Source organism: Triturus cristatus, chromosome 2_2 (assembly GCF_964204655.1).
Source record: "Triturus cristatus chromosome 2_2, aTriCri1.1, whole genome shotgun sequence".
In the NCBI taxonomy this organism is placed as follows: Eukaryota; Metazoa; Chordata; class Amphibia; order Caudata; family Salamandridae; genus Triturus; species Triturus cristatus.
The window spans coordinates 1009632137-1009658401 of record NC_140582.1 but is presented as its reverse complement, the minus strand read 5'-3'; the positions used below and the strand labels follow the sequence as shown (position 1 = coordinate 1009658401).

General features: G+C 42.4%; 1 protein-coding gene across 1 annotated transcript in view; it reads right to left on the bottom strand.

The window, feature by feature from the left end:
- WFS1 (wolframin ER transmembrane glycoprotein) overlaps positions 1 to 24807 on the bottom strand; it is a 397666-nt gene extending 372859 nt beyond the window's left edge. The window contains exon 1 of the mRNA XM_085642442.1: positions 24673 to 24807. The gene's annotated coding sequence lies outside the window, so the exon portion shown is untranslated. The remainder of the gene's footprint in view (positions 1 to 24672) is intronic.
- Between the last annotated feature and the right edge of the window lie 1458 nt (positions 24808 to 26265).

The following is a 26265-nucleotide window of genomic DNA, read 5'->3' as shown; positions in this document are numbered from 1 at the left end:
TGCATGCGCCAATAGCGATTAAGACTAAGATTGTGAGGCAACCTCTGTTAGAGGCCATGGGTTTTCCAGAAAGACCATGGGAAAAGTTGGCATTGGTTTCCTAGGACCTGCGCCAATATTGGTACATAGGAATAAGTACATTCTAATATTGGTGGATCATACAAAATGAATTGTGGTAAAAACAATGGAGTAAGTGAATACGGCAGGGGTCATTGAATTTCTGAATGAAGTTTTAATGGAAGAAGGTATACTAAAAATGATTGTCTAGGCAATGGGGTACTATTTGTATCCAGAGAAATTACTAATTATCTTTCTAGGATGGGAATAGTTCGTGAAAGTGTTGCTCTTTTCCATCCACAGGCTAACGGATTGGTGGAGAGAATAAACCGGTAATAGTAAATGAAAATGTTCAGTTGTCCTTGGCCAATCATCTTTCACGGAGAAAGCAATTTAGGAGAATGATTTGGTCGCACAGAACAGCTCCTCATTCAGTTACAGGTGTATCAGTGTTTATGACCTGGAATGAAAGAAAGCCCCATATGAAAAGGAAAAGGGAGTAGAAGAGTAAATCGTGAGGAGGTGGGACACAGAGTCAAGGGTTCATAATAGAAAAATGTGCAATATTACAACAATAGGAAAGGTGTGAAAAGGCGTTGAGTACAAAGGGGAGACTGAGTTCTGTTCCATGCAAGGTAAAGGAAGTCAAACGTAGTGTCGAAATTTTAGATGATGGAACTACGTGGAGTATGGGAGATGACTGTAGAGTTAAACGGTAAGCAGCAAAGAAAGGTATATTGTATGGAAGCTGATGTGAATATAAAATATGAAGTACTGTATAGAGATAATGTATATTGAATATATTGTGATCTGTATCATTTTACTAATAAAGGATCAAGTATCACGATGTACCTTTAGCTGATGTCACACGCTTATAGAAATATTATAGGAATGACGTATTTTACGTTTTAGATATTATAAGGGGGAAGATGTGTGATAAGCAGATAGTGGGAAATATAGATGTGAGGAAGCGGATGACATCAGATAGAATAAAGAGGGAGCAGGGAGGCAGATGAGCTGGAGGGCAATAAGAGCTCTGCTGGAGATGTTTTATGGACCTAAATAAAGAGGAGGAAGGCAAGTGGTTATGCTGATCTTTACACACTCTAGTCACAGTCATGTGACCCAGGAAACAGGCTGCAGGGACCAAATGGTTAGGACAAGAAAATGCCAAAGTGGCATTTTCAGAATTGTGACTTAAAATCTGACTTTACCATTAAAGTGGATTTTAAATTACGGTTCATTTGAGACCAAACAGGACTTTTTTACCTGCTCGCAGTCACTTATTAACTGTAAAAAGGTACCCAATGGTATACTATGGGTGAGTTAGGCCTCACAGTAATTTTTAAGTAACAGGACATATAAAACTTCAAAGTATATGTCACACTTGTTTCATACACGGCACCCTTCCCTATGGACTGTTTAGATCCTACCTTAGGGGTGACATATGTATTAAAGAGGGATTTATAGACCTGGCAAAGGTTTATTTTTACCAGTTTAAAACTGCCCACAGGCTGAAATGGCAGGCATGTTTTAAAGGGCTACATAAGTTGATGGCACAATAATACGTTCTGCAGGCCCACTAGGTGCATTTAACTTAAAGATCCTGAGTACATATAGTACCACTTTACAAGGGGTTTATAAGAAAATTAAACGTGCTAATTGGATGTAAGCCAATTTTATCATGTTTTTTAGGAGTGTGAACAAACACTTTAGCCCTGGTTAAAAGTGCACAGAGTCTTAAAGCCAACAAAAAGGAATTTCAGCAAACAGAAGGGGAGAAGGAAAGACATTTGGATAGGGGGGGTGGGAGACCACATCAAGGCTGTTGGGTCCAGCAGGTGAACTCTAGAAAATATACATATATTCTGGCACCTCTGCTGTTCACACTTTACATTAATAGATTGGGTGAAACCCTAACAGCTTGATGTGAAGACATTCCCAAACTGGCTCCAAAATGATACCTGCACTTCTTCTGTATGCAGATGATGCAGTTCTGCTGGCCAGAACTGCATTGGGCCTACAACGTCTTTTAAACTGTTTTATAAGCTTTATGGCGCCATTGGATCTAACTACGAACTATAAGAAATCGCACAGTATGACTATAGGTTCAGGGAAAGCGGCCACGGCCAAATTTTATTGTAAAGGGGCAGAACTGACTAAGGTGCCCAGGTTTCCTTATCTAGGGTAGTTTTTGACGAAAAAGGATCCTGGGGTCTGCAAATCCTACTTAAAAGGAACACTCTGGCCAGAGCTGCGGGAGACACTTTGAATTTTGCAAAAAGATTGGGGTCTAAACCACTCCCTGCTCTATTAAAAAAAAATGCATCCCGATGGCTATGTATGGGAGTGACATTTGGGGGTATAAGGATGCGAAGGGGATCCAGATAGCTGAGAATAGCTATATGCGGAAACTCCTTGCGGTCCCCATCCCAACACCAGTTGTTAACGTGCATGAAGAACTGGGAGCTGGATATATCGCAGACGAGACTGCGGTTGCACCATTGCTGCGCTGGCTCAAAACCTGTACGTCCCCAGCGCCAAACCTGGGCCAGCTCATAATTGGCGACTGCTCTAGTCTGGATGGGGCCTTGCGCATCCCCTGGTTGAAATACATAAAGAACAGACTGGATGGCTTGGCCGCCCGGATCTGTTCCTGAACCCAAGGGTATTGAGCAAAACTGCTATCAGAGCTTTTAAAAAGCAGTTTTTGGACAAGCGGCAGATGCTTAGGGAGGAGGCGGAAGTAGTAAAACCATCAGTGAAGAGTTTTGTTATATTGAGTATGGGCCCACAGATGCAGCCTTATTTAACTTATGTAAACAAAGCATATCATCGCTTTGTATTGACTAGATTTCGTTTGAATCTGGTCCCTTGGCTCTTGGCATTTCCCCTAGGCTACGCGAAGCCGGATTCGCTCAAACCCTGCCACTGCGACAATTTCTCAGACCAGGATACATTACATTTCATGACTCTTAGCTGTCGAATAAAGTATCTTTTGACTTGACTGCTTCTCAATGTGTCAATTTCCCCACCCCTACTTTGGGTTCACTGTCAAAACTAACTGCGAGCCTGCTGAATCAGTGTTCCTTGGCTTTTTGATTGATACCATCTTATGCGTCTTGGAATTGTAGCAGAGAAACATCAGATTATCATGCTGGAACTTTGAGCAGGCCTCAGCCCACGTCTGGAAAATGCAGTTTCTTGTTTAGGTCTGGCGTAAACCAAGATCTTTTTTTTTTTTTTTTTTTTTTTTAAACAAAATGATAATAATGTACACACACAGTGGCCTTTTGGATAGCCCCCTTCAGCTAAAAGGCTCGATCTCTGACTACTTCAACAATTTCATTGAGACATTGTCAATCACATCTTGGATCAGCCTACAGAAGTATTTTAGTCTCACCCTTCTTCCACTGGCTGTTTCGGTTGTTCCTTTCCCCAAATGGGATGCACCAGGGAGTAGCTTACATCTGAAAAGTATTGTCAATCATCACATGCACTTGTTTTTGAAAAGGAAAGTTACTTATCACACATTTTATAATTTATCACCTACTACAATGCTACTCCTTTTCTGTCCTCGATCAGAGGAACCTCTCCCCTGATGCTGGGATGCTACTCCCACCAGCAACAGCCCAAAAGCTCTTCTCTGCATGGGGCATCTACTGTTGTTAAACATACCCACTGCATTCCTCCAGTTGGATACAAATATTGGCAGAGCCAGTCGGAGTTATTTCTAAATAACAATGTGAGCCAGATATCTTGGCTCTGCCAATATTTGTTAAACTTGTCAAATCCGATGAAAGAGATTAATTTCCAAAATACAACGGTAACCACCTTTGATTAACAGTGAACGGAGGTACGAGCATTAAATATACACTCAAACTAGTCATCCAATGCGGTAACCATGTAAAGAAAGTAAATAAGTACTACAACTTATGCTGTAGACTTGATGAAGATAATCTTCTCAGTCCTGATGAAGGAATTTAATTTCAGGAAGACATTGATAAAAAAAAAGTTATCCAAATGAAGAAAGAAAAAAATAGTGAAAATGACGAGTTACATAACCTGAAAGTGGGTCAAAACTTCTTTTCTAAACCGACCGGCATCGAAGCGGGACCGTCTGACAAGGAGTCGGAGGTCCTGCTTCCCAGATTACGATCTAATCTCTGTGTTGGCAGTTGGATCCTGTATTTTATTCCATTGCAGCTATTGCAGCCGTTGCAGCACAAGCCGCAATGGAAAAAAAATGCAGAGTTTACACATCCCTGCTACGTGTGGCAGGCACCATGTGACGCCTGCCACACAGTGCAGAGATGTTTAGGGGGACACCCCAAGTGCCCACCGGGCACCATAGGGGACGGCCAGGGGGAAACAGGAGCCTGCTACGGGCCCCCACAGTCACTTTACGCCTGCCTTTTCATGGCAGGTGGACCGCCATGAAAGGGCATGTGGAAAGGGAAATTGTAATCCCGACAGCGGAGCCGAGGCTGTCTCTGCTGGCATTGTGAATAACACTTCCAACCGCCGCCCCGACGGAAGCGGAGACGGAGCGGTATTCCTCCGCGGGTTTCCCTCCAATCGCCAGTATAGTAATACGGCCGTTGGACGGAAACCTCTGATGTCGGGCGGAAGGCCTCCGACGAGCTGTCAGATGGCTTTCCGCCCATAGTTTTAAGTGCTTTATGTAAGGAGTAGTAAACGTTTGCGGCATGAACTTTTGTGGCGTGAATGACCCACTCAAGAATTGACACGACCAACCCTAACAATGCTATACAATTATGAGCTCTACCTGGGAAGGAGGGTAAGACCCGGAGAAGATTATAAACAGCACTGCTAAGCAATTAATAAATACTGACTTTGGAAAAACGTTCAACAGCCAGATTTTTGCTCAGCCATACGTGACTCACAAAGGCATTCTCGTGTGTTACAGGAACTGAAACAAAACAATTTGTGCTTGCAACACATCCAAGTGAATTGCAGCACTCTACAACGGTGCTCTTTTGGGCAGGGGACGCAGGAAAATAGGAAGGAAGGGGGAGGGAACTCAGAAAGACATTAAGGCGGCAAAATCCTTAAAGTTTCATGAAGAAAAAACATGTTCATAAGTAGGAAAGACGTCAAATGAAGTCTGCTACAAAATTAAAATATTCCTTTATTCGGATTATAGTTGAACAATGTACATATTTCATGTAAACCAATAATGCAATGTACAGTGGAGCCAACTTCACCAAGATACGTCTAAATTAGATATAAATGTATTTTTAAATGGCTTCTGTATCAAAGCACTTGCTTAGATTTTGTTACATTGTCGTTCCTATTGTGTAAGGGTTATTTCGAATCTCATTGATGCTGATGGTGTCAAGGACACATCCAGTCACTGGTTACGAAAAGGTGGTCTGTCGAATTACAGTAAATTTGCTTTCAATTTATTGGGCTTGAGGTGCCAGGTATATTAATAAAAGAACATTGTCTATGTCTTAACTTGGCATTTGCACACATTTAGGCATAGTGGAAAAGAGAATCTATACAACTACAATAAAAGTAGTTGTGTCCTATATCGTATGTGTGTGCCAAAAAGCATTTCACAAGGAATATGTGTCAGTGATGGTTAGCCAATGGCTCACAATTGACTAATAGCCGAGCAAGTCGCATAGCCTTTAACCTCAGTGATTCATCACCTTTCTATTGCAACCAGTTGGATAAGGTGCATTTTGCAGCATTAAGGAAATAATACTCATTGCTTCATAACTGACCTATAATGGATAGCTGAGAGTGATTCATTGTCTAATTCAAGACAGTCTACTTTCTAAACTTATCTTCAGAACGAACAATATAATTGGTATAGGTTATCCCATAAACAAACTGAAAAACTAACGCAAGAAAGCACCGTACATGCAACATAATAAAATAAACACATTTGGAAATCGTTCTAGTTTGATGTTTAACAGTCTACTTGTGAATGACCTAAAAATCTACCTTTAGATCAATTTCCACTCCGTTCTCTCAACAGGCCTAGGCCCATGTACCCATCATACAGCAAATTCCACTACTTGGTGACGTGAAAATGTCATATCAAAGCATAAGAGCAACAATCCAACCTTATGAATCCGGAGAAAATATTTATAACTCTACCATTATTTGATTTACAGCCTAACAGTGGTTTTTAACTTTTTGACTTCTGTGGGTCCCCACTTAATAACTACTTGATCTTTCTTGGGGGCCCCCACTGAAACAGTGTTGGAATCTGGGCCCCCCACCGAGTCATTACTGCCCCCAGCCTAAGCATTTTCGATGATTTGAACAGCAAAATACACCAGAAACACAGAAACAAGCATTCATCAAACAAAAATACAGAAACACGCATTCATCAAACAAATACACAAATGATGAAATGTTTTATTTAATTCACAAACAAATATAAAAAGAAATCACATTTTTGATTGTAATGGAAAGATTGGCACTTTTCTAAATTCAATACAGGCCGCTCATCATCATACTATATCTTGTTTAATGCACTTGCACTGCTCCCATGAATCAGTCTAAGGATACTAGCTTACTTTTTAGCCCCCAATTTTATGTTTTGCCTGTTTATTTATATACACTTCATTAATCTGTTACTATTATTTAATTTTTACAGGCAGCTGTGGACTCCTTGGGTAGGCTTCACGGACCACCAGGAGTCCCAAGACCACAGGTTAAGAACCAGTGACCTGACACATATTATACAGTCTGTACTGCTGGACAAAGAAAACAACCATGAAGCCACGTGTGCAACAAATTAGCATGATAAATCTATGCACATCAAAAATATTTTGTGTGTGCCACTGCTCCAAAGCAGTTCTACAATTTCTAAGAGTGAAATAAGGAGATCAGCCATGTTCTGTATGCTCAAAAGCTTGAGTCAAACCACAGTACTAAGTACGTGCATTCATTTGTACAATGAAGGAACATTTCTCTCAGGAACAATTCAAGGAAGATAGACAAGTAAATGCCCTCGATAATCTTTACATACTACAGGGTGTGACACACTATTTCAAAATTATGGCGTAGTCCGGCAGAGCCTCCTGAGTTCCTTTTACTGGCGCACCGGCTCTCAACAACAAGCACTTTGGGTAGGATCTCCAAAATATATAGACTTTACACAAATACACTAAAGACCAATTTCATTGCCCAAGGCAAATGGGCATGTGACAGAGGCAAATAAGTCACAGATGCTGTCTGGATGTACTGGTGCACTCAAACTAAGCTTAACACAATCAATTAGAGATACAAATTGATTCACTTCAAATTTATAAATAGGATATATTTCACCCCTACATTTCTTCACACAATAGCACCCCAGCTCACTGTGCCAGTTTCTCTACCGAACCAGCTAGCTTCTTTCACCTGGCGTAGAAGTGCCCACCAATAAGAACAAACTGGGCAGAGATCGCCTAAACTGTGGGCAAAATGATGAGACATCGATTGTATGCTCCACTAGCCTCATGTTACTGGGTTATGTGAAACCACTTGCAAATATTATTGGGAGGATATTAGCTGCCCTAATGTTTCTGGAAAAGAGACGTTTGTTCCTTGCTAGAATGAAGGGTCTCCTCCTGTCACAAGAGACTGGCTTAATGATGTTCCATAATGCTTTGAGACAGCAGAAGCCTACGCTAAACTGCAAGCACCACAGGCACGGGATACTGACATTTGGGGACCCTTGAGGCCCTACATGGACAATGCTTCACTATAGACCAGTGAAACATACGTATTGACCCTTTTTGTAGTTTACACTTATCAATGTACTGTACATAGCTGCCAAGGTCTTTCCAGACAAATTGGTATGCTGGAATGGCTTAACCATGCTCAGTTATTTGTACAGTCACCATTTTTCTTGAATTAATCTGTGTGTCATAGAGAAAAATTATCGTGCGTTTAATTAGTGTTTTATTGCTTTTAAATTGCATGTGTGATTGCTCAAGGACTTCTTTTAGACCATGTGCATTACCAAACGAGTTTGCATAATCTTATTTACTGTTGTGGTTTAATATAAGGCACACTACATTTTAAACAATTGACTATTTACTACCGAATGTTGCTGCAGTGCTCATAAACGTAATTAAATTGTTTAAATGTTGATATATCAACACTTGCATAGTCGAATTTGGTTGCCCTCTGATAAGTCCAACCTGTTAGATTATTTTACATCAAATTTCCCCACTATTGGAGATTCATTTTTCAAATACTTTAGTATCCTACACTCTGCTTATTTAATACTTCACCATCTGTTCTCTGACTTTTTTCTAAAATTTCAAGACTTATTATAACTACTTTCCTCTCTGAAACCAGTTTCCAATAAATCGAACTATCCCCACAAAGTCTGAAAGGAAGTACGACCTGCAAGAATAAGTTTTTACTTTTTTGTTTAGGAATACATTATCACTGAGTATAATCTAAACACATGCTATAGGTCATTCTCACTTTTGTTGCCCACAAAAATAATTTTATAAATCTATTTTTGTCCCCATTTAGAAGATGTTTAATTTGAGACCCCAGTGGTATTCACCAATACAATTTTTCATCTTTGTATCTACAGACTATCTCTCTAAATGAAGCTGATGATGAGATCTTCTACTCCCAGAACATAACTGGATAATTATTCAAGGATTACTATGCCAGCGGGATGGCTCCATAAGTTGAAAGCCTGCTGGTGAAGAATTATGTGATATGCAGGTCACAAATTTGACTCTTACAAGACTGATTTAGCGTTTCATTCAAATAAGGTATTTATTTGCAGTTTTATATACGCTATATTAGATCCAGGGGTGTCACAGCACCTTAAAGGAGTAAACAGCATTTCATTTTAATATAACCAGATGATAGGTACATCACGAAATATCAATCAAAGAACAGGTTAGTGGAGCATTTTCAGCAACAGATGATAAATTTTGAGTTAATAATTTCATTTGGCCAGACTATCAAAACATAAAAGACAAATGGAAAATACACAAATTGTATATATATATAAAAAAAAAAAAAAACATAAAATAGTCTGACTTTTACTCTACTGGCGAGCTTACATTTGCAGGTATGAAGTCAGCTATGGAGATACAGATGGAGCAGTAGGTGTTTTCAATTCCTTTTTTGAACAATTCAAAACATGTATTAGAACATATCAGAGGAAATGATTTGCAAAATGTTGGGATTCTTCCTGAAAACGATTGGTGTATGGTCTTTGTATCTTAAACAAGGTAGTTACAACAGGGGAATTGATTCAAAGCTTCGTGGAAAGTTTCCCTCCCTCCCTACCCCCTCCCCCCCCCCCCGACCAATGTGGTATATTTTGTGGTGCAGGTCATTATGAATATAAAGGGCTTTAGTAGGAAGCAATTTGAGAGTACTGAGGCAATGTTATCAGTGTTTCACTTCTGAGACACACTGAAACATATAGTCTGCCTTTAAAGGAGCTGATGTAACTAGGATATAAATGTGATTTTGTGCATTCAATGATGTGCAGTTTGTAGTCAATTATGTTGAATGAGTCCAGCCTTGTTTGGTCGAGCAGTGAAGTGGAGTGATGAGCTTTATTTCAGGTTTAAGTGAGTTTAGTTTACGGTAGTAAACATTTATCAATGAATAAATGGCTCAAAAAATAGTATGCCCTGAGGGAGGACACATTCTGGTGCAACTGCCCACCTGGTGCAATTGGTGCAATATAGAGATTACACATGATGTTTGATAAAAACATCATGCATCAGAGGTTTCAAGTAAAGATTAAAAAGAGGTGGAGATAGAATTGGTCCTTAGAGCATTCACTGGCCTACAGGTGGAGGTTGGGAGATTATTGCTCAATCATAAGTTGACCAAAAAGATATTTCCTTCACTGTGAACTTGATATTTTATGCAAATTACTGGAAATCCAATTGAATATTATCGCAACCACTTCAACAGATGCCTAGTCAGAAAAGAGAGAGAATTAAAAAAAAACACGAAAAAACATGGTCAATGTAAAATAACTTTTAGAATGATTAAAACGGATGGCTTTGTTGGGGTTTTTGTCATTATGTCCCCCTCTTGTCTCACCTATTATGATCTCTCTACTTTTATGATATGCGTGTACTTTCACAAATGTTCATTCTGTTGTCAACAGAGTTTCTTAATTCACTGTCTTCATCAGTTTAATATAGGTGGCAATAATTTTGTATTTCCTGTGATTTACTTAGAACATATTAATGTATTCTGTACAAGTGTGCTTATTTATTTCAATAAAGTGGTTTAATACTGCTGGCAGATAAAGAGTCCAAGGTGCGTATCATTTTATACAATATGTTTGTAAGTTTGATTAAACGGGTTTCCAAGAAAATAGGTGTTTAAACCCATTTGTATTGGGGAATCATCACACCTGCTATACTATCTTGGTTGCTCAGTCTAAGGGCAGACCTAAAGACACCCTAATGTCAAATGTCAATTCAAACTAGTATACTTCTTAGTGAGTAGTAGATTTTTTTAGATGACCAACATATAGTTATTGGGATACAATGAAATATGGAAACCTTGCATTCATGCCTGTGATCAATTGTTATGGGAAATGTTTACTTGCCTGTTTATCCACAAAACAATGTGCGACTTGCATAGATGAAATGCTGATCATGAATGCATTATCTAACTGAGGTTTTGAATGCTATAGGCAATTTGGTAATAGGAAAATGTTATAGTCAGTGACAAGAAAATTACTAATTTATTTACTTCACTTTATTTTTTTACATCACTACTCTAGGTTTAATTAGGGCTATCAGTGAGCAATTTCAAAGTGAATTGTGATGTAGCTGGCCATCTGTCTCTACGGATAGTACCACAATAAATTATATATGGCTTATCCTTTTCTGTTGATTTCATAGCAAATCAAATGTTTCAATTTTAACTCTGCTGCACGTATTGATAGTAGAGCAACACAACTCCTCACAATTGATAGCATAAGGTGGTGAAATTTATTAACCAATTTATTTAATCAATGTTACTAAGATCATATATCTCAATGTTGTTGATTGGAGGTTTGTGTTTTCTTTAGCATAAAAAAGCTCTAGCAGAGAAACTATCTGTTATCGCACATTGATCAACATGATGCGAGACCAATCTAACCAAAGTATTTTCTTACCCACTTAAGAAATAGCTATCATTTGACTTAGCTACATGTTAAAGAATGCAGTGTCTTTTTAATCTGAACTACGGAAGCAATGGTCGTTTGCAAGTTTCATAAACTGTACATGGGCCTTTGTTTGGATGAGTACTACCAGGAGATGGCATAAATTAAGAGAAAAAGGTATAAATACGTGAAAGGATGGAAATGCCTTAAGACCATAGCTGCCAAGTTTTCAGTTTACTTATATGCGACATTTCAACATCTAAGGTGTGACATTTTGAGGGACGCTTAATGTGAGGGGTACACAATAATTATTGTCATGTAATTAGACTAATTATAAAAATGATTTGCTTTTGTGCTTTGTAGTAATCTTGAGTGGACATTAAAACAGCTGAAACACTCTTGAGGTGCTTATGCAAGGTATAAAATGAACAATACTCTGAAACAGTAGAGTTCTAGTTGGTGTGAGCTCACCATTTATCTGAGTTGAGCTTTTTGCTGGGTTAAAGGGAATGCCACTGTGAAGGAAATGCTGGTGCAGATCAGCATCAGCCTAGCTCAGCTGTGGAAATGTATGTCAGCACTAACAGGCCAACCCACAGCTCAGGGTCACAGTGGCAGACGGGGGCTCTCTGAATACAGGAGCTGACCAGTACTGTGTGTGCTCCCGGGTTCACTGCCAACCTTCAAAGAGCTGCTGCTTTCTTCCTCTTTACAGGGACAGCAGTAGAAGTATAGATAGCACAGTGCAAGTCGCGCAGACGATGTACACTCCGCTGTGTGCGCGCTCTCAAATGCCCCCTAGGACTGAAGTTCCAATCCAGAATGTGGGGTCCAATCCTTACTACGAATGTCCTTTGTAATTAAGAGACTACACAGCTGATATGAGTGACCACTTAGGTACCCTGCAGGGATTTATCCAAAATGTGTTAGTTTAACCTGTGTTGAGTGATACTTGGCAAGGCTGTGGGACACTCAGACTTAGTAATTACACAGGTGATTTATCTCAACTTTTGCTTGGGCATGTTGATTGGCCTCTAATATCGAGAGTTTTTCCAACTCTGATCTATAGAGACAATCAAGTTATTTTATTGCAAAGTGCAAGAGTTATACGAAACGTAATGAATACCATGTTAACATATTTAAAAAATATTCAATAAATATTAATTTGATGAAAGGCAACGGTCATTGCTTTTTGTATGAATAAATATAAATTTTAATTAACAGCTACCAAATGAAATCTTGAAAGTTACATTAGAGTTCAATTGGCACAATCTTTTTTATTAACTTATTCAAAACCGTGAAACATAAAACACGTCATTAAAACAGATAAGTTACACTGTAGCAGTGCTCTCTATTCTATTAAGACATCATATCATATGCATAGGAATACTCCTATAGTAATTGAGAAAAACCTCTAAAAACTAAATGTTATGAAGCTGTCATTCTATTCTATATATTGAAAATAATAATTACATATTTGGTGTGAGGTTTTTTTTTCTTCCATGTCCGCTGGTTTAGTAGATCTCTTCCATCTTTTTTATGGTGCTCAGCGTTTGGGCACAGTTGAAGTGAACACTTTTATAAAGCTGAAGACTGGTCATTTGCACACCCCAGAATATGCTAGTTTATCCAATATAGACAGAGCTCAGACACGTGATTTTCCATGTTTCAATTACCTTGCTTTTGGCAAAGACCATCAAGATACTAATTTTATAAATTGGTGAATTTAAAAAGATGGATTTTTTTTTAAATTTGAAAAGTTGGATTGCTTTCATGTATTCAATACAACCTAGTTTTGAGAAGTATTTGGTTACACTTCATGGTTTTGTAAACGGTTGAATTTTGTGTATATAATTGGTCAGATAAAACAGATAGTTAATATGATTAAAGATAAATAATCCACAGAGAGATACACTATTTATGAGTAATTGGGGCATTGATGTAGCATTTTGACATGTGCTTTTACTGAATTATTTGAATAAAACTAAACAGAGTGCTTTGTAATATCACGAAAATTTGCCATTGTGCCGTTTGCTTTTTAAAAATCATTTGGAAGAAATGTGTTGTATCATAGGAAGGAGTTCCAGGAGACGTACTAAGGTTAAAGATGAATAGTTTTATTGTTCTTAGATACAAGGTTAGTCTTCAGGTAAGTTCAGTAGTATATCCATGACATCACCATCCACACCAACATTCTACCCAACACATTCTCACTGGCTGAGCAGCAGAGGCAGATAAATGGGAAAGATGCATGGTGTCAAACACACCTTCCCTCTTTACAGAATGCACAAAACAAAAGTGAACATAAGTAGGAACATCACAGTAATAAAAAGAAACTTGCAAGACAAAGAAATGCAAATAGTAGACAATAATACATAAGAACACAAAGCACTAAAAAGTAACTCTGCAAAAACATGCTAAGTTAAGCAAGTTAAAAATCTAACACAACGCACTACATAGAGAATACACATAAACCTACTGAAATGTGCAACTACATGACAACTACTGAAATAAGCTACCTAAAAGAAGCATAACGAAGTACAGCACAAAACTAGAACTGTAGCATGCGTAAACCAGATAAGACACACATCTCCTTCCTTAGCAGAGCAAAAATTAAACAAGAAATTTCATAAGGAAGGATACCTTCCAAAAGCGCCAAAGAAAAAGGAGAAGGAGACATACATAAATAATAGAAAAGTATTCCACGAAAACAAACCAGAAAAGAGTGCTCCAAATTGCCACCACAACCACACCGGCAGGCCAGACTGGCGAAGAAAATGGGGACCAAGGACCAGTGCAAAAGAAGAATAGGATACCACGTGAAACCAGAAAACAGGGAAAAGAGACAACCAGAAAACCAAGTACTCCCATGACAAAACACAGACAGAACTCCAAAAGTAAAAAACATGAAAAAACAACTGAACCAGAAAATAAGCAACGCGTGAGTAACACCCAACCAGAAAGTAAGCAGGGGTGGCTAACACCCAAACAGAAAGCAAGCAACTGGTGACTGACACCCAACAAGAAAGCAAGCAATGGGTGAATACACCCAATAAAAATACAAGTAAACAGGTTGCTTACACCCAACCAGCAAGCAAGCAACAGGTGGCTGCACCCAGTAAGAAAGCAAGCAAAAGGGTACTTCGCCAAAGTAGTGATGCCCCAAACAGAAAACACAAAAAAAAGTGTGATCTGGGTGAACTACACCACACAGAAAATCAATAGTGCAATCACACCTCAAGTAAGACCACACTTGAGAAAACGCAAGTGGAATACGAACACAAAAACCTGTGCACAACAGAAAAAATACACTGTAAATGGAAGTCAAATAAGGAAGCAAAAGAATAGTAATAATACAAGATGACAACCAAAGAGAAGATACTCCATGTCGAAGTACAGACAGGAAAAATGTATAAGAGCTGCATGCCATGAAAGAAATACATTAACAGTACAGTCGCATGTGAATGGCAATATGGTAAAAAGTGCATTAAATGAATAAATGAAAGCAGGAAAATAATGACAATCATATGCAAGACAAAAGAATATAATGGCTGTTCTTTACAAAATAAGTTAATATCAACTTATTCTATAATAAACAAAAATGGTACATAGCATAGGTGACATGGCAGGAAATTAAATAAATGGTGGTGCAATTAGAATAAGAAAGATAGAAAATAAATTAAGACGCCGTAGCTAGGTGGAGCCAAAAGGATGACAGCAAAACGCCGTTGCTTCAGTTACGAAGCATAACCTGAAGTTCCACATAAAGAGGTGGGGAAAGAGACGCAGCGACAAAACCTGCAAAGCGTCTCTGTTCAGCAAATGACAGGGCGGTAGTCAGGAAAGTAAAATGCCCCAAAGTACTTCACATACATCAGGTTCCACGGACATCGAAAAGAAATCAGCAGGGTAAGATCCAGACTGAAGAATGAAGGATCGCCCCAATTAAAATGGCGGATTCGCAGGGAAGACGCAAGCCGGATGGCTCAAGGCGCGCAAGTGTGGTAAAGCGTCTCCGAGAAGCGAAGATCCCAGGAAGGCAGCAGAAAGAAGAAAGCAACGTCCAAGAACAGGCCCACGTAGAAGGGAGCGCACAGAGAGCGCGCAGTGGACATGGACTCTTCGCGGACAATTTGAACATCGTGTGACATAACGGTAAGAATGCGGGCTGAGCAAGCTGAATATCTGCTGCAAAAAGAATGAAAGAAAGCACTCTGGTAACTTTCAAATCAGAAGACAAGACACAACGAGAAATGACTCTCTTGAAAAAATGGGAGCATCCCCACTCCGATCTCATTCCCAAGTCGCAACCATCCACGACACAACCATAGGGCACAGATGAAGAAAGGGTTGAAAATAACACCAGGCTAGGTTCATGCAAGAAATCGGGCATGTAGCACAGAATCAATTTTTGCCAGTTCAGAATAATCCGCAGTGCTTCAAAATTTACTGGTGCAGGTTTAACTTTAAAAGTTTGTTAACATACACAGTACATCAGAATTCATAGCTGCACGTAATGTAAGAGGATTAGCCTGTAGGCTTGAAGAGCTTGAAGATGAAGAAAGCAAAAGCAGGAAGCATACGCCCTGTCAATGGGCTGTCAAATGAATCAGGACACTGGTGGGGCATTAGGACAGAAAATCCTTAGGCAGGCTCTTTAAAATAGTATCTTGAATAAAATTCTCTTAGAAGTATCTTGAAGAAGATCCTCATGCGTAGTTTTTAATCCAACTCGTCGTCAGTTTACATTGTATCGTAGGAAGGCGTTCCAGGAGACGTTGTAAGGTTACAGATTAATTGTTTTATTGTTCTTCGATATAAGGTTAGTCTTCAAGTAAGTTCAGTAGTACAGATGTAAATAGCCCCACCAGAAGCAGCCTCCCTGCTGCTCAGCCCAGGATCCAACGGACAGCCCACCTCACAGCAATCCACACATGCCATGACATCACCATCCACGCCAACATTCTACCCAACACATTCTCACTGGCTGAGTGGCAGAGAAACAGGGAAGATGCATGGTGTATAAACCCAAGATCAGGCAGAAAGAAACTGGCGCCGACGGTATCTGGACACAGACAAAAAAGATCTAAAAATAATTCAACATCAATATAAGAAGGCTATCAGGGAGGCCAAGTCCCAATTCTTCGCCAACTCCATTCTGCAGGCATCCAATGGAACTAGGGCTTTATTTAACATCGTCAGAAACCTTAGCAATCCGGGCTGTCTGGCTAGTACTGTTCAACCCTCACAAAACTTATGCAATGAAATTGCCACCTTCTTCATTGACAAGGTTATTAACATCGTAGGCGGGTTTGATCAAGATGGTCCTGAGACCTCCCCGATGTCAGAAGTCACCAGGAAGGTTCCCTCCTTGAGCAATTTCCAACCTCTTACGGAGGAAACCTTCAATAACATTGCACGGGAGATCTCGTCTGGGTCACCTCTTGATCCCCTTCCTCACAAGATCTGGAAGGAACTTGGCCCTAACCTACTCCCGGATTTGTGGCACATTTGCTGCCAATCCCTGACTGAGGGTACAGTACCTAGTGTCTGGAAGCAGGCGATAGTCACCCCGTTATTAAAAAAACCCTCCCTAGATCCCTCACTGCCAGCCAACTTCCGCCCCATATCCCTTTTACCTTTTCCAGTTAAAATTCTGGAGAAATTGGTCAGTAAATCCTTGTCTAATTTCCTGGAAGAACATCAGCTTCTGGATAGAGACCAATTTGGATTTAGACCAGAACATGGAACAGAGACCGCGTTGGTAACCGTTCTGGACAAACTTCGAATGCGAGCCGACGGCGGCAGCTCCTCAGTCCTGGTGCTGCTGGACATGTCGGCCGCTTTCGATACGGTTAGCCACTCGGTGTTACTGGCAAGACTGGAAGGATTGGGGATTCCGGGCCGGGCCTTGGACTGGCTGAAGTCCTATCTGACTAACCGTCAACAGGCAGTGACCCTGACGCCATTCGTCTCCCCTTGGTTCCCGGTTCGCCATGGAGTACCTCAGGGCTCTGCCATCAGCCCAATCCTCTTTAACGCATACTTGGGACCTCTGATCCCCCTAATAAAATCTTATGGGATCGAGGTAGTTAATTATGCGGACGATATACAACTGATGTTCCCCCTGGAAGGAGAGCAGGCAGTTTCCTTAAACTCATTCCAGGCTTGTATGAGGAAGGTCTCTGAATGGCTAAAGACCAATTCTCTCCAGTTGAATGCCGGGAAAACAGAGCTCCTACACTGCGGCGCAGCAAAAATTTCCAAACTTCCTCTGTCCGAGTTTCGACTATGGCCGGAGGACCCTCCTATAACCGCAGTAAAATCAGTCCGTAACCTGGGGGTCATGATGGATAAAGACCTCCAGTTACAATCCCAGGCCAATAAAACTATTGGCTCCTGTATCGTCTTGCTGAGAGCTCTCCGCCAAATCCTCCCGCTCCTCCCTGATGAGACTAGGTCTCTGGTGGTTCAGAGTGTGATCCTGAGTAGACTGGACTATTGTAATTCACTGTACTTGGGTGCGCCCCTTTTTATTGTACAAGGATTGCAAAGAGTTCAGTCGATGGCAGCAAAACTGGCTCTCAGAAGGCGGCGTAAATCATCTGTCACGCTGGCACTAAAGGACCTCCATTGGCTCCCGGTCAAGAGGAGGATTGAGTTCAAGTCGCTGGTTATGGTTTATAAGGCCTTACACAATCTCGGCCCGTTGCCTCTGCGAGATAGATTCTCTTGGTACCAACCAACAAGGTCCCTCCGCTCCTCTAGCCAGAGCCTGGCAATTGTTACTAGAGTAAAGCGTGCTAGGATGGGAGGAAGGGCTTTCAGCACGACGGCAGCTCGTCTGTGGAATCAGATGCCCCTTGAGCTGCGACAGGCTAAAACATTGTTGGGTTTTAGGAGGACTCTAAAGACCTGGCTTTTCCGTCTGGAATAGTATGGCATCAATCCTGACACCCGGCTAGACGTTCTGTGTTGTTCCCTGTTGTTGTGTCTCATAGCACCAGGATACCCGTTGGGTGGCAGACTCGCGCGTTACAAGAGTTTATACAATACAATACAATATAGCAAAATGTACAATAGTTCTCTCTCAAATGTAATGGGTGAATGAAAGATCTTTAGGTCTCATTTGCACTGGGTTAATTTGGCAACTTTGTTTTCTTGTTTTGTTGTGAGGGCACAGTATTTTTTTTATGTTGAAATGTGTTCATTCATATTCCTTACACATAAAAGATCACGTTCACAAGGAAAACAGGTTTATAAGATTGTATAGGCAAATGGCAGGACTGCAGTGGATGAGGAAGGAGGTTGCAGTGGCACACAGGCTGCCAAACAGAGTAGTAGACGGAATCCAGACACTGAATAAAAACAAGAAATAGGCAACAGAAGTATCAAAAGAGGAATAAACGACAGCGTTACTAGAGTAGTATAAATATAAGACACTCCATAAAGCACATGGACAAACAAAATGAAAAACAGACTGTGGTACACGTCTGTACAAAGGGTTTGCGGAGGCCAAAGAAGGAAGTTGAAGAATTATTGCACAATCAAGGAGAGCTGCAAAGAGGGGCAGTGGGAGTACTGTCAGTGATAAAGCAGAATGGGATCCAGTCAGATTGAGAGTATGTGAGCTCTTCTTGAGACAGATCCAGAAACGCAGCTTGTTCCAGTGAATCATCCCAATCTGTGTCCCGGTGAAGACAGTGTGACACAGCAGTTGTGCCAGAATACATTCACTGTGTGCTTCGCAGTACAGATTAGGAACCTGCAGGGAGAATGCAAATCACTCACTTGATTTAAGATCACCTACTTTTTGTCTGAGTTACATCCTGATTTGGAGCAATTAAATCTCATACTGACACACAGATGGAGCCTAATGCTTGGGCCATCTTGGGAAACTAAGACTTATGCAGCATGTCACTTTTAAAAGTTGCCCAGAGCTAAATTCAAATCTGACAGATTTTGTAGACTTGTTCACCCTCCATATGTACAGGGTCTATGCATTGCCAGAATGAATGTGAATGATATCTACCTGTACAAGTACACTCAATTGTTTACATAGTGCAAAATGTTAACTGAAGTGTAGGCGCTTAATAGAAACTGATTACTACTAGCCAGCAAAATCCATTTTATCAACCTTAGAATTATGAAAGACTGAAGTACAACATTCAATGTATCGAAAGTATGAGTTGTAAGTAATATGGAAGTGTTGGAAGCTTCAACATTACTCATTCATCTATTTTATTAAGATTATAATTTGTGACATGCAGGTAGCAATGATCTCTACAACGCGATCATTAATCAGCTGAGCCACCTTACTTTAAAAAACAAGTCTATGCCTACACTTTACATGCTGCTCTGCTAGATATATCTAGATCTCTGTCACAGATCCATTAACCCCAAAGCTTTCAGTGGGTGGGCCCCGCCATGACAAGAAAACTGTTTAGCCGATTTCTTACACTACTCTGTTTTTCTGTAATCCAGAACCCCACCCCTAAACCAACAAGAATAGAAATCTGAAAGCTGCTTTAAAAAAATAAAATAATTACAGGATGTGATGCTGTACTTGAGGGGAGAAAAAGGAAGAGTGCCAGCAGGAATACCAGGATAACCAGCGGGACAAGCTCTATCATGAAGAACAGGAGAAGCAGATAGGCTATGAACAGGAAGACCAGCAGGGCCAGGAGCATCAAGAGGACCATGGCCACCAGGCATAGGAAGACAAGGACCAGTGAAAGAAGAACCAAGAGGAGTAGGAATGGGGGGCCCAGACAGACAAAGTAAGCCTGATATGGACCAGAACCAAGGGGACCAGGATCAAGGGGCCAGGACCATCAGGCTCTGACCAGAGGGACCAGAAAGAGGAGCATGTAAAGAAAATGTTATCTTGTTTAGCTAAATCTGAGGTTTGCAGGGAATTCTCGGTAGGAAACAGTTGGGGGTTCCACGCAAGCCACACATCCCTGGACTCCCCCCGGGTGTCTAGTTTTCAGAAATGCCTGGGTTTGGTAGTTTGCCCGAGATGGCCGCCGAGCCCGGGACAAAAACACGTGACCCTCTTGCAAAAGCAGGTTGTTTTGTGATGGATAATATTGACGTCCCCACAATTCATTTTAGGCCCTTGCCTGTTGCAGGTACTTGACCACCCACATAAGTGAGATACCATTTTTATCGGGAGACCTGGGAGAAAAGCAGCTTGGTACGAAATTTGTGTTAGCCCAGTGATCCGACCACTTTCCCATCCAGAATTGAGAGACACATTTGATTATTTTTTTTCACCTAAATTTGAGGTTTGCAGGAGATTCTGGGTAAAAAAAATGTTAGAGAAATCACACACACATCACACCTCCCTGGATTCCCCGGGTGCCTAGTTTTCAGAAAGGTCTAGGATTAGTAGGTTTCCCTAGATGGCCACTGAACCAGGGATCACAAACTCAGGTGACTCCCTCGCAAAACAAGGTCTTTTTGCAAATCGATAATTTTGAAGTCTCCACAGTACCTTTGTGGCCGTTTCCTGTCATGGGCACTTGGCCTAACCACACAAGTGAGGTACCATTTTTAATCAAGAGGCTTGGGGAAATGCTGGGTTGGTGGAAGTTCGTTGCTCCGCTTAGAATCCAGAACCTTCCATCACAGAAATCTGAGGAAAATGATTATTTTTTTAAAAATAAGTTTGAGGTTTACAAGGGATTCTGGATAACAGAACCTGGTGAGAGGCACACATGTCAGCCCATACTGGAATCCCCTTGGTGTCTAGTTTTAAAAAACTTACAGGTTTGCTAGGTGCCGGCTGTGCTAGGGCCGAAAATCCACAGCTAAGCACATTGCCAAAAAAAGTCAGTGCCTATTGGGCCATGGGGGCGAAGGGAGATCGGGGGCTATAGCCCCAATATGCCCCCAAGGGGGAGGGCTGAAAAACTGTGGCTATTTTGTTTAGGGGTGGGAGCATTGGTATGTCCAGTTCTGGGCAGCCCATACCTCTACGTATAAAAAAGCCAGCGTGATACCTGCCACCTAGAGGGTTCTCTGCCCCCCTCCTATTGCCCCACCTGCCTTGGGGGGGGGGGGGGACAGAAAGTCTGTGGCATATTTTGGGGGCTGGGGGTATTGGCATGCCCATTCTGGGTAGTCCCGCCTCTGAACATTGGAAAAAAATAATACCTGGTGCCTAGTGGGCTTTCTGCTCCCCCTCCCCCCCATCCCCCACCCGGGGCAGATAAGGAGCTATGCCCCCAAATGCCTCTTGAGGGTGCGTTTCATTTATTGACTCTGTGTCTACAACAAATGCTTAACGCAACCAACCCTCTGATCAGCCTAAACTGCTCAACCACTCTCACAAATATAGCCTGTGGGATTATTAATTTATTGCTGTAAACCAATAAGGGTCGTCTGTACTTTTTGCATGGTGTGCCCTTACATTATCACTACCCCTCAAAAAGCCAGCTTCCTACATTCCTTCACACACTTTAACACAGAATCACCATTACAGTTGGCATATGTGACCTAGGGTTGCAGCAGGAAGGAGGTGGAGTTACATGGGGCGGCGTCAAGAGGCAATTTGTAGAGAGGCCAACCACTGGATGATCATGTAGTCTGAACACCTTTGTGCAACAATGGCAGGCACAGTGAGATAGAAGAAATTCGAGAAGGTGAGTCGGGGTGCAGAGGTGCTGGTCGCATTGGTAGCCTTGAGCACTACACGGTAAAGTCAATGACAAAAGTACCTGAAAAAGAAAGGCTGCAAATTGGGACTTGGGGACAAGTCTGGCAGAACCCAAAGGCGGGGGTACTTTAGGGTTTCTGAAACACATGAACACAGCTGGTTTACGTGAGCCTGGGCTCGGGTGCAGCGTTTTTTCTTGGGCCGGCAGGCCGATGTAATTAGAGGCCCTCACTTGGGTTTGAAGTCAAGGAGAAGTAAAGAACACAGGACAACAGGGCCACTCTGGATGAAGATCTTGTGGATTCTTAAGTCCCTTGACGGCAGGTCAGTGTTGGAGTTGGTTGTGTCCGGACTGGACACGCAACAAGCCTTGGTAGTTAAAAGGGCTCTGGTACCCACGGTATTAATGCAGAGAGGTTCTGGGAGCAGTCAGCAGCTAGGGATTTGGTGAGAGCGATGGGGCTGGCCTCCTGAACTCACGGCAACCTCTTCCTGTCAAGCTTCTCCCTTGGGGAGCCCAATGGCCAGCAAGACGAAGTTCCAGGTCAATGCAATCAGTGCCTGCAGATGCAGGGAGATGGCTCCTCCACCCCGAGGGAGATGCTGCTTGGTTGTTAAAGTTAAGAACAGTCCTCCAAGGGTTTGGGAAGGCTGGTAAGCTTCTGGACAAGTCGGTCTTTATGATCATCGCACTGCAAGCAGCCAGGCAGGGTTTGGTGCAGATTTCGGTGCAAGACCTCTGTTCTCACTACTTCAGCTCTTCTTTGTCCTTCCTTTGGTTCCCACTAGACGAATCTGAATCCTAGTGTGAGGGGGGACACCTAAATGCTGAATTAAAGGGAGTGCTAAGCATTAGTCAATGGGGTACTTACCACTGGCAGAAGGTGGCGCTCCCCAGGTCTGGGGAGAAGCCACTGCAGCATATCTACGGCAGCAGCCTCACTTTGACATGCTAATGCACTAGACATCCTGCTGGAGAAGGTGTGAACACATTCCTCTAGAGCAAGCATTGTTTCTGGCCTCTGAGAGCGCGGGCTCTCACATACAGGGGGTCAGAAACTGGTCTGTGGTGGCAGGCTGGGCAGTACCAGTCAGCCAGCACACTACAGGACTAGTAGGTTTCCAGGGGGCACCTCTACAGTAATAAATGTAGTACTAGCATCAGTACAGATTCATTAAGACAAGGTGTTTGATACCAAACACCATTGGTTCCAGTGCAGCCATCATGTAGCTAGGTAACTTGCAATGACCTGTGCCCCGTACATGTCCTTAAGATGGCTGCCTGATCACGTGCAAAGCTAGGAATACAAGTAGAAACCACAGAGCCCTACCTGTTCATGCAGATGGGCCCTCACATATAATATAATGCACCCTACCTTAGGGCTCTAAGGCCTGCTGTAGGGGTGACTTACATGTAGTATATGCAGTGTACCTTGGCTTGGCGTACAGCAAGCGTGCCATATAGTGTTTTCAAAATGGTTTGCACCATTTCACGTATGCTGCAATAGCAGGCTGCAAGCATTCTTTGCGCTGGTCCCTTTGGGTACAAAATACATGCTGCAGCCCATGAGGACCCTCTTTAGTTCCCATGCCCTGAGTACCATGTACTTGAGACTTACAGGGGTGCTAAAGTCCTTGCAGTCACGATACAATTAGACATTTACTTTGTTTTAAGGGAAAGAGCACTGGCGGCCTGGTTAGCAGGGATCCAATGCACTTTCAGTCGAAAAGAATCAGTACTAGGGCAAAAAAGCGGGGGGTGACCATGTCAAAAAGGGCATTTTCCTACAAGGAGAAACACAGCTGTCAACATATTTACAGTGCTACAGAAAATTAAAATGCAGTGTTTAAAGGTAAATGGGTCCAATGTGTATAAAAGGAAGTGACGTGAAGGAGATGCAAGGAAGTGCATGCAGGAAAGAGTGAAAAAGGGTGCAGAGGAGGAAAAAGATGAGATATGGAATACAGAGCTGGCGAATTTCAAAAAGATGTGGAGAGAAAAAAGTATACGTGTCTCAGAGAGCTAAGGTGTTGGGAAGGGGATAATGCCTGCGATTATAAAACTCTGAAGACCACTACCCTTGATATCAGTAACGAAAAACTCATAGAGGAACCACAATAGTGGTCAGGTGGCAGGCAATGGAAAGCACATGATTTCAGTTCAGATGTTTTATGCCATACTCTCAATTGAACAGGCCACGCCTCTGGGAAACGATAGGCTTTTAAGGCCACGCCCCTTTTAGAACACTTCCAATACACACACTTTTATAATTCCATTTAAAGATTAGTTTCTTTATACAAGCAGAAAGTGAAACTGATGTCTGCAATACACAACTTGCTGCAAAAGGCAAAAACTGCACAAATGATAGCGGAGAAAGGATTCTACAGCAATATGTAGGCCTAGTGATTACAGTGTTTAGGCTGCGAAGGGCACACAACAGCAGCAAAATAATCGTAAATATATGTAGAACTGTAAACGGCAGCGGTACAGAGACTTACAGTAACTGTAAAAAGAGGGGCAAGTGTGGATCGTACACTCACATTGATGACAGCGGTACAATTAACGTATTTGAAAGAAGCTGATGTCGTTCGGTTCTAGTAACTACATTTCGCACTGTGACTGGCAAAATGCAGTCGTCCCCTATTCCCATCCTACAGTGCCACCTACTCCGGCTGTCACAGCCCGTGGCAAGTACACACCTTAACCCCGAGAGAGCTAGGTCTCTGCAGAGTACAAGTAGAGTCGAGCACAAAGTGCTCAGAAAAGCCGCCGTTCGCAGCGAGAAAGAGTAGCAACTGTAACTGCTTGGTAGAGTAGTTTTCGTACCTTAAAGGAACGGAGTGTCAGGCAATGCAGAGAGGCTGACGTCGCAGCTCTGTGTGCCTCTGCGGGACGCTCACTGTCAGCTGCTACTCCTATCCTATTCGCACAGAACACGCCCGCACCAGCCCTCCGACAGACATAAACAAGAAGAAAGGACTGCGGAAGACGTTTCCTCTGAACGAGGCAAATAAAGCTACGGTCGTCAAATGTTATGCCTAGTTTTCTTGTCTTGACCAGCGGCCTGAGTGAGGGCAGCACTTGCTGGTACCTATTATCTCTTTAGCATTCATAATTAATTAAGTTCCAAACCATTACTTTTTATTTTAAATAGATGCGTGTTTCTTATTTCACTAGTTAAAAAATATTTGAATCGTTATTCTGATGGAAGAATTATAGTCAATACTACGGATAAAGATATTTAAATTCAGTCGTCAGTACGTGCGATTTTTTCAGACTGTAAAGTAAAATGCACATTCGAAGATGGCCGACTACCTTTCTCGTATTATGAGCTTCACTTACCCTTGCTCATGATTGTGAGTGTTGTAGAAGCATTCTTGTAGCTTGAGGAGGCGTGTCCAGAGAACATTGTTTACAAGAGGCTATTGGAAAAAGATTTTGTCCTTCTGCCTAGAGGGTGGAGAGGATATGGGTCAGAGTAACTCCTCCCAATATAAACAGTTACACAATTTATTTTACTCCAACCAATGTTGCCAGATAGGGCTATTTCCCGCACAATTGGGCGACTTTTTTCCCAGTTGTGCAGGAAAAAACCATGCCTGGCGGGGGGCTACTTTTTGGGCTATATTTGAAAGGTTGTGCGCAATTTTTTGGATTGGGCGGGCGCCGACCTCGAGGTCCCGAGGAGTCCGTCGCGTTCAGTGCACTTTGCACATGCGTCGTGTGCGGGCCAATGTGGGGTTCCCCAGGGCCGTCAATCCAGTACCGCGCGAAAACGCTACCAATGATGGCCCTGGGTTTCATTTTTGGGCCAGCCCCTGCGGTTCTCTATGCTGGCGTCACGGTGCGTGAGCAGCGTGATCTAACGGAGTCCGAGAGTGACAGTCTGAGTAGTGTGTCTGTCTGCTTGCTTGATGACGACGAGTGACTGTGCGGAGTCAGTGCGGGGCCAGCGTGAAGCACTGCACAGGCAGCAGTCACACTCACACAGTACTGTGCAGTAGCGCGCAGGCAGTGAAGACGTGACGTCACGTCTACTTACAGTGTGAGACTGAGAAGAGAGAGAGACGAGTAACGACGACGACACGAGTCCGAGACCACTGCACTCATCAGCAGGCCTAGGCCCAGCCGCCCGGGCCCAGGCCCAGGCCCACCTCGCTCCAGCTCCAGCCCCAGCCCCAGTCACTCCAGCCCCAGTCACTCAGAGTCCAGCCCCCAGGCCCGCCAGCGGCCAGGCCCAGCCACTGCCACTGTGCCTGCTGCCAGCCTGCCAGGCAGCGTTAGTGTCCAGTCTGCCAGCCACGCACCACCGGTGACCCCGTGACTCACCAGCGACCAGGTAAGTGACATTGAGACATCATGACACAATCGTGTTTTAGCGGCGCGCTAGTGCGAAAGTCTTTTTTGGCGCCTCATCAA